This window comes from Echinops telfairi, unplaced genomic scaffold (assembly GCF_000313985.2).
Source record: "Echinops telfairi isolate 266 unplaced genomic scaffold, ASM31398v2 ScPeMD7_7410;HRSCAF=8448, whole genome shotgun sequence".
Taxonomy (NCBI): domain Eukaryota; kingdom Metazoa; phylum Chordata; class Mammalia; order Afrosoricida; family Tenrecidae; genus Echinops; species Echinops telfairi.
In genome coordinates this window covers 23,390,398-23,396,055 of record NW_022111310.1, presented here as the reverse complement: position 1 = coordinate 23,396,055, position 5,658 = coordinate 23,390,398, and the positions used below count along the sequence as shown (strand labels likewise).

General features: G+C 41.1%; 1 pseudogene; it reads left to right on the top strand.

Moving 5' to 3' along the window:
* The first annotated feature begins 294 nt into the window (after positions 1 to 294).
* LOC101648401 lies at positions 295 to 3,868 on the top strand (annotated as a pseudogene).
* The last annotated feature ends 1,790 nt before the right edge of the window (positions 3,869 to 5,658 follow it).

Here is a 5,658-nt window from a genome sequence, read left to right as displayed (position 1 = left end):
TCAATCACCTGTGTACATAAAAAGAATTCACTAAGAGAGTAATAAGAGAGCCCACGGACTGAGAAAACATCTTTAGCAATGACACATCAGACAAAGGCCTTATTACTGAAATATACAATACATTGCAAGCTTACATTAAGGGAAAAACTAACTTCCCCACTGAGGCGGTGGGCAAAGGACTTGAACAGAAGTTTCACAGGGGCAGAAATCTGAATAGCCAATAAACATGAGAAAATGTTCCCAATCATTAGCCATAAAAGAAATGCAAGAGGGTGCATGCGTGCTCTCCTCATCATGGCGGTAGCTAAGAAGCCTTTGGAGTTTTATGCCAGTTGGGGCCCAGAGGAGGCAGTGGATGATTTGGATGAGGACGATGAGGAAGATGACGATGAAGCTGAGGGTGGGTTCTCCCTGGAAGAAGTGCTACGGCTTAGAGGCACCAAGCAAGTTTACTTGATGCTGGCTACTTTGGATGAGAATGAGGAATTGGTGGATGGAAGCAAAAACGGGGAAATTGATGATCTTCAGCAAGGTGAATTAGAAACATTCATTCAGAATCTCAGTTTGGCCAAGTATGCAAAACCATGCTTAATTGAAGATGATGATGAACCAGCTGAAAATGAAAGGTCTGACAAAAAAGAAGCAAGAGTTTCTAAAGTAGGTGATAAAAAGGAAAATGCCATAGAACGTACACTCCAAATGAAGAAGAAACCTGAACAGCTTCCCTCGGGGAACACCAGCCCCATGCCACAAGGAAAGAAAGATAAGCAGCAGGACATCTTTGAGTTTTTTGAGAGATAGACGTTGTTGCTCAAACCCGGAGGCAAATGGTATGACCTGGAGTACAGCAGTGAATATTCTCAGGAACCCCAGCCTTGGGATGTTGTGTCTAAGTACAAAACCCTGGCTCAGAAGTTGTATGAGCACAAAATCCACTTATTCAAAAGCAAGACAAATAATCAAAAGGGAGCCTCCTCTACCTGGATGAAGGCAAGTGTCGTCAGGGACGCTGGGTGACAGGATGGCTGCCATGATCCTTCTTATTCAGGATGATGCCGTTCACATGCTCCAGTTTGTGGAAACCCTCCTGAACCTTGTTAAAAAGAAGGGCAGCAAACAGCATTGCCTCATAGCTTTGGATACTTTCAAGGAGTTACTCATTACAGAGCTTTTGCCAGTCGACAGCTATGGATTTTCAGCCAGCATCCTTTTGGCAAACTCTAAGAGTTGTGCAGTGGCAATTAAGACTTGATGATGCCACATTTTCTTGAGCAGGGAGAATGAACATGGAACCAAACAGACATATGCACACACAGAGACAATACAGGGCTGCAGCACAAAATAGACACAGACAGAGACGGTGCAAAACTGCCAGCAGTCTTGACAGCCCTCAGTGCTTGATTCATATGTACTAAACACTGGCAGTGTTCCCAGACAAGTTTGCTGTTCCCACACTTGAGTTTCTCATACCCTTGAGAGTGAGTTCCATATCTGGGCCCATACCATTTGTTTACATTTCTACCAAGGAAACACTGTTTTCAGCTGCTTCCTCAAACTCCTTACCGTTTGCAGTAAGGAAGCAGTTTATGATATCCAGCTAGGACAGACGTTTGCTCACTGTCCTAGACAGATACATGACATGAGACACAGCTCTCCCTTCATGGCTCCTTCACTCGAGGGATAGATAACAGGTTGATACTGTGGTATTTTGAGCACCAGCTGAAACACTTGGTGGCTGAATTTGTGCACACCTTGGAAGCATTAAGCTATGATTCACTGGTAACCACCAAAACTCGGGCTCTCACAGTGGCTCATGAACTTCTTTGCGACAAACCAGAGGAAGAAAAGGCTCTTCTCGTGAAAGTGGTAAATAAGCTGGGAGATCCTCAGAACTGATAGCCACAAAAGCTTCCCATCTATTAGAGACACTGCTTTCTAAACATCCCAATATGAAAGAGATTGTGTGTGGTGAAGTAGAAAGGCTACTCTTTCGTTCAAATATCAGCCCTAACGCCCAATTTTATGCAATTTGTTTTTTAAATCAAATGACCCTCTCCCATCATGAAAGTGAATTGGCTACCAAGCTAATTATGCTCTATTTTTGTTTCATTTGGACTTGTATTAAGAAAAAGGATATTGAATAAAAAATGCTCAGTGCACTTTTAACCGGAGTGAATAGGGAATACCCTTCCTCCCAGACTGGTGAGGAAAAACTACGGGACCAGCCGGATAGACTGTTTAAAGTGCTGCATATAGTAAATTTCAATACCAGTGTGCAAGCTTTAATGTTGCTGTTCCAAGTAATGCATTCTCAACAGACAATATCGGACGGATACTATGCAGCATTATTCAGGAAGATGTTGGATCTGGGATTGCTGTCAGGTTCCCAGCAAGCCATGTTCCTTAACCTTGTCTACAAGTCTCTGAAAGCTGACATTGTGTTGTGCCGGGTGCAGGCTTTCCTCACGAGGTTACTTCAGGTCACTTGTGAACCGATGCCGCCATTCATATGTGGAGCTTTATATCTGGTTTCTGAGATCCTTAAAGCAAAGCCAACTTTGAGAAGTCAACCAGATGATCATCCAGAGTCTGATGGGGGAAATTTTGTTGACATAGGTGATGACGAAGACATAGAAAAAGTCACTGACGCAGACAAAGAAACCGACACAGTCAAAAAAGTTGAGACACGGGAAACTGTGTCTGAAAGTGATGTGGAAACTAAAACACCAAAGCCAGCTTCCTGGGTACACTTTGATAATTTGAAAGGTGGTAAACAATTAAGTACATATGGTCCATTCAGTAGGGACCCTTTGTTCTGTGGAGCTGAGCATTCAAGTCTTTGGGAACTCAGAAAGTTGTCTGAGCATTTTCATCCCTCTGTGGCCCTTTTCACCAAGACTATCCTTCAGGGAAATGATATTCAGAATCCTGAGGACCCTCTGCAGGATTTTACACTAATGAGATTCTCAGACCTATTTGTGTACCGAAACCCAAAGCCACATCAAGGCAAAGAAAACACAGACAGTGTTGTGATGCAGCCCAAAAGGAAGCAGTTTATGAAAGATATTCATAGTCTTGCCATAAATAGTAAAGAATTCCTTGCAAAAGAAGAAAGCCAAATACCAGTGGATGAAGTGTTTTTCTACAGGCATTATAAGAAAGTTGCTAGTATTAAAGAAAAACAAAACTGGCATGCAGATGAAGAAAGTATAGAAGATGTGGACGAAGATGAATTTGAGGAAATGATTGACACATTTGAAGATGATAATTGTTTCACCTCTGGAAAGGGCGACCTTGACTTTGCTAGCAATGTGAAAAAGAAAACAAAGGGAATTAAAGATAACCCAGAAGATGAAGATTCAGAAGGTAGTGATGATGACTTTGATAACCCGGATGATGATGAGGTTTCTTTGGGAAGTAAGAATGAAGAATTTGCAGAAATTGATGAAGATGGAGGAACATCCATGGATGTATTAGATGATGACAGTGAAGGCATTCCAGAACTTGAGGAGGAGGAGCACTCCAAAGTCAACACCTAGAGACACAAGAGGAAAAGTGTAAATGATTGTGACTTTGCTGGGTCATTTGAAGGACCAAGGCAAAAAAAAGAAAAGAAGTTCCAATGACTCTAGTCTATTTGTATCTGCTGAAGAGTTTGGGCACCGGATGAAATATGGGGTCTAAGTTTGATAGTATTGGCCTGAATGCCATGGCTAACAGAGATAATGTAAGTTTCAAGCAGCGTAAATGGTAGTCTGACCATGATGACTGGCTACACAACAGAGATGTGAAAAGTATCATCAGAAAAAAGAAAAACTTCAAGAAGAGGCCAAGAACCACTCAAAAAACTAAAAAGCAAAGAAAATAGTGTTAAAATAAATTAAAATTTTACTTACTGCTAACTTTTACTATTTAGCCATTTTTCTTGATCTTGCTCTCTGATACCATACATAGCAGATTGTTCAAAGGAGTTGTAATAAACTATAAATAAAAACAGGTGCCATTTATAAAGTAAAAATACTGTTAAAATTAGATCCAGCTTTTCATGCTTCTACATAGTCAAATGAAAAAGATGACCCAAGATATTTAAGGTACAAGCTCTAGCACGACTTCACTAAGGGTTGTCATGAGTACTGTTTCTTATACCAGGTGCAGTACTAAGTAACTACATGAACCTTACACTAACCTCTGAAGATGCTGGCAAGTGTATGACTAGTTTTTAATGTTAAGCAATGCCTTCATTCCAACACCATCCTACACATGCCTCAGCTCAAAGGCTATCTTCTTAGCCACTTGAACGCAGAATCCTGTCAGCGCTATCTACAGAGAATTGCTTTCTCCACTGTATCATCTCAGAAGTGAAAACAGGGCTGACTAGAATTGTTAGAGACCAACCTATCAAACAGGATTTATAGGTTACCTGAAAACTCTTATTTTCGTTTTTTAAAAACGCACCTTCCAAGATGAAGGGAAATTTCTTGTTCATTGTTTGTCTGAAATCTGAGATTAAAAAAAAAGTAGACATCAAAAATTCATTAGATTAACACAAAGAGTCACAGCTTAAGGCTAGCTTCAAGGTCTATATTATTAGAATAACATAGATGAGAAATTTGCATTAAAGGCTTGTAATACAGAACTATCTTCTATAGCTACCACCTCGTCCGGTCTACAATTTTCCTAGTTTGGAAAGAAGGAAAAGCAATTCATGTAATAAAAATTTGAAAGCCTTGAATAAAAAAAAGAGAAATGCACATTAAAACAACTATGAGATACCACCTAACACCCTCACAGTTAGTCCAATTCAAAAAATCAGAAAGTAACAAGTGTTAGAAGAGCTGTGGTGACATAGGAACTCTCGTCCATTGCTGGTGGACCTGTAAGTATGTACAGCTACTATGGAAATCAATTTGATGATTTCTAAAACAGATGACCCAGCAATCCCCCTACTGGGCCTATACCCAGAAGAGGCAAGAAACAAACCACGGCCAGACATCTGTGCTCCAATGTTCATCATGGCACAGTTCACAATTGCAAAGAGTTGGAAACAACCTAAATTTCCACCAACTGACCAATGGATTAAAAAACTGTGGTACATACATACAATGGAGTACTATGCATCGCTAAAATGCAGTGATAAACACATGAAGCATATCGCTGCAGGGGAAGAACTGGAGGAAATTATGCTAAGTGAAGTAAGCCAAGCACAAAAGGATAAGTACAACATGAGTCCTCTGAGGTAAGTTTAAAAAAAAAAAATGCAAAAGGGGCATAGGGACAAAGCTACTGTATACAAACATTCCTGGGATGAGGTCCAGGTAGTATGGCAGGGGCAAGTCCAAATTCAAGGATACATGTTATTATCTCCGCAGGTCTGTCTAAATAAGATAGGCTCGATGAACAATCTGGAGGAGAAAACAACAGGACAGACAGTTCCTAGGGGACATAGGAGGGGTGGGGTTGGGGGGAAGTGGCGTTAACAAACCCAGGGACAATGGAACAAAAAGTGATCCAAATCAGTGGTGAGGAGGGTGTGGGAGGCCTGGTAGGGCATGATCAAGGATAATGTAACCAAGAGGAATTCCTGAAACCCTGGTGGGGACTGAGCATGATGGTGGGACAGGAGGAAAGTCAAGGGAAATAGAGGAAAGAGCTGGGAGG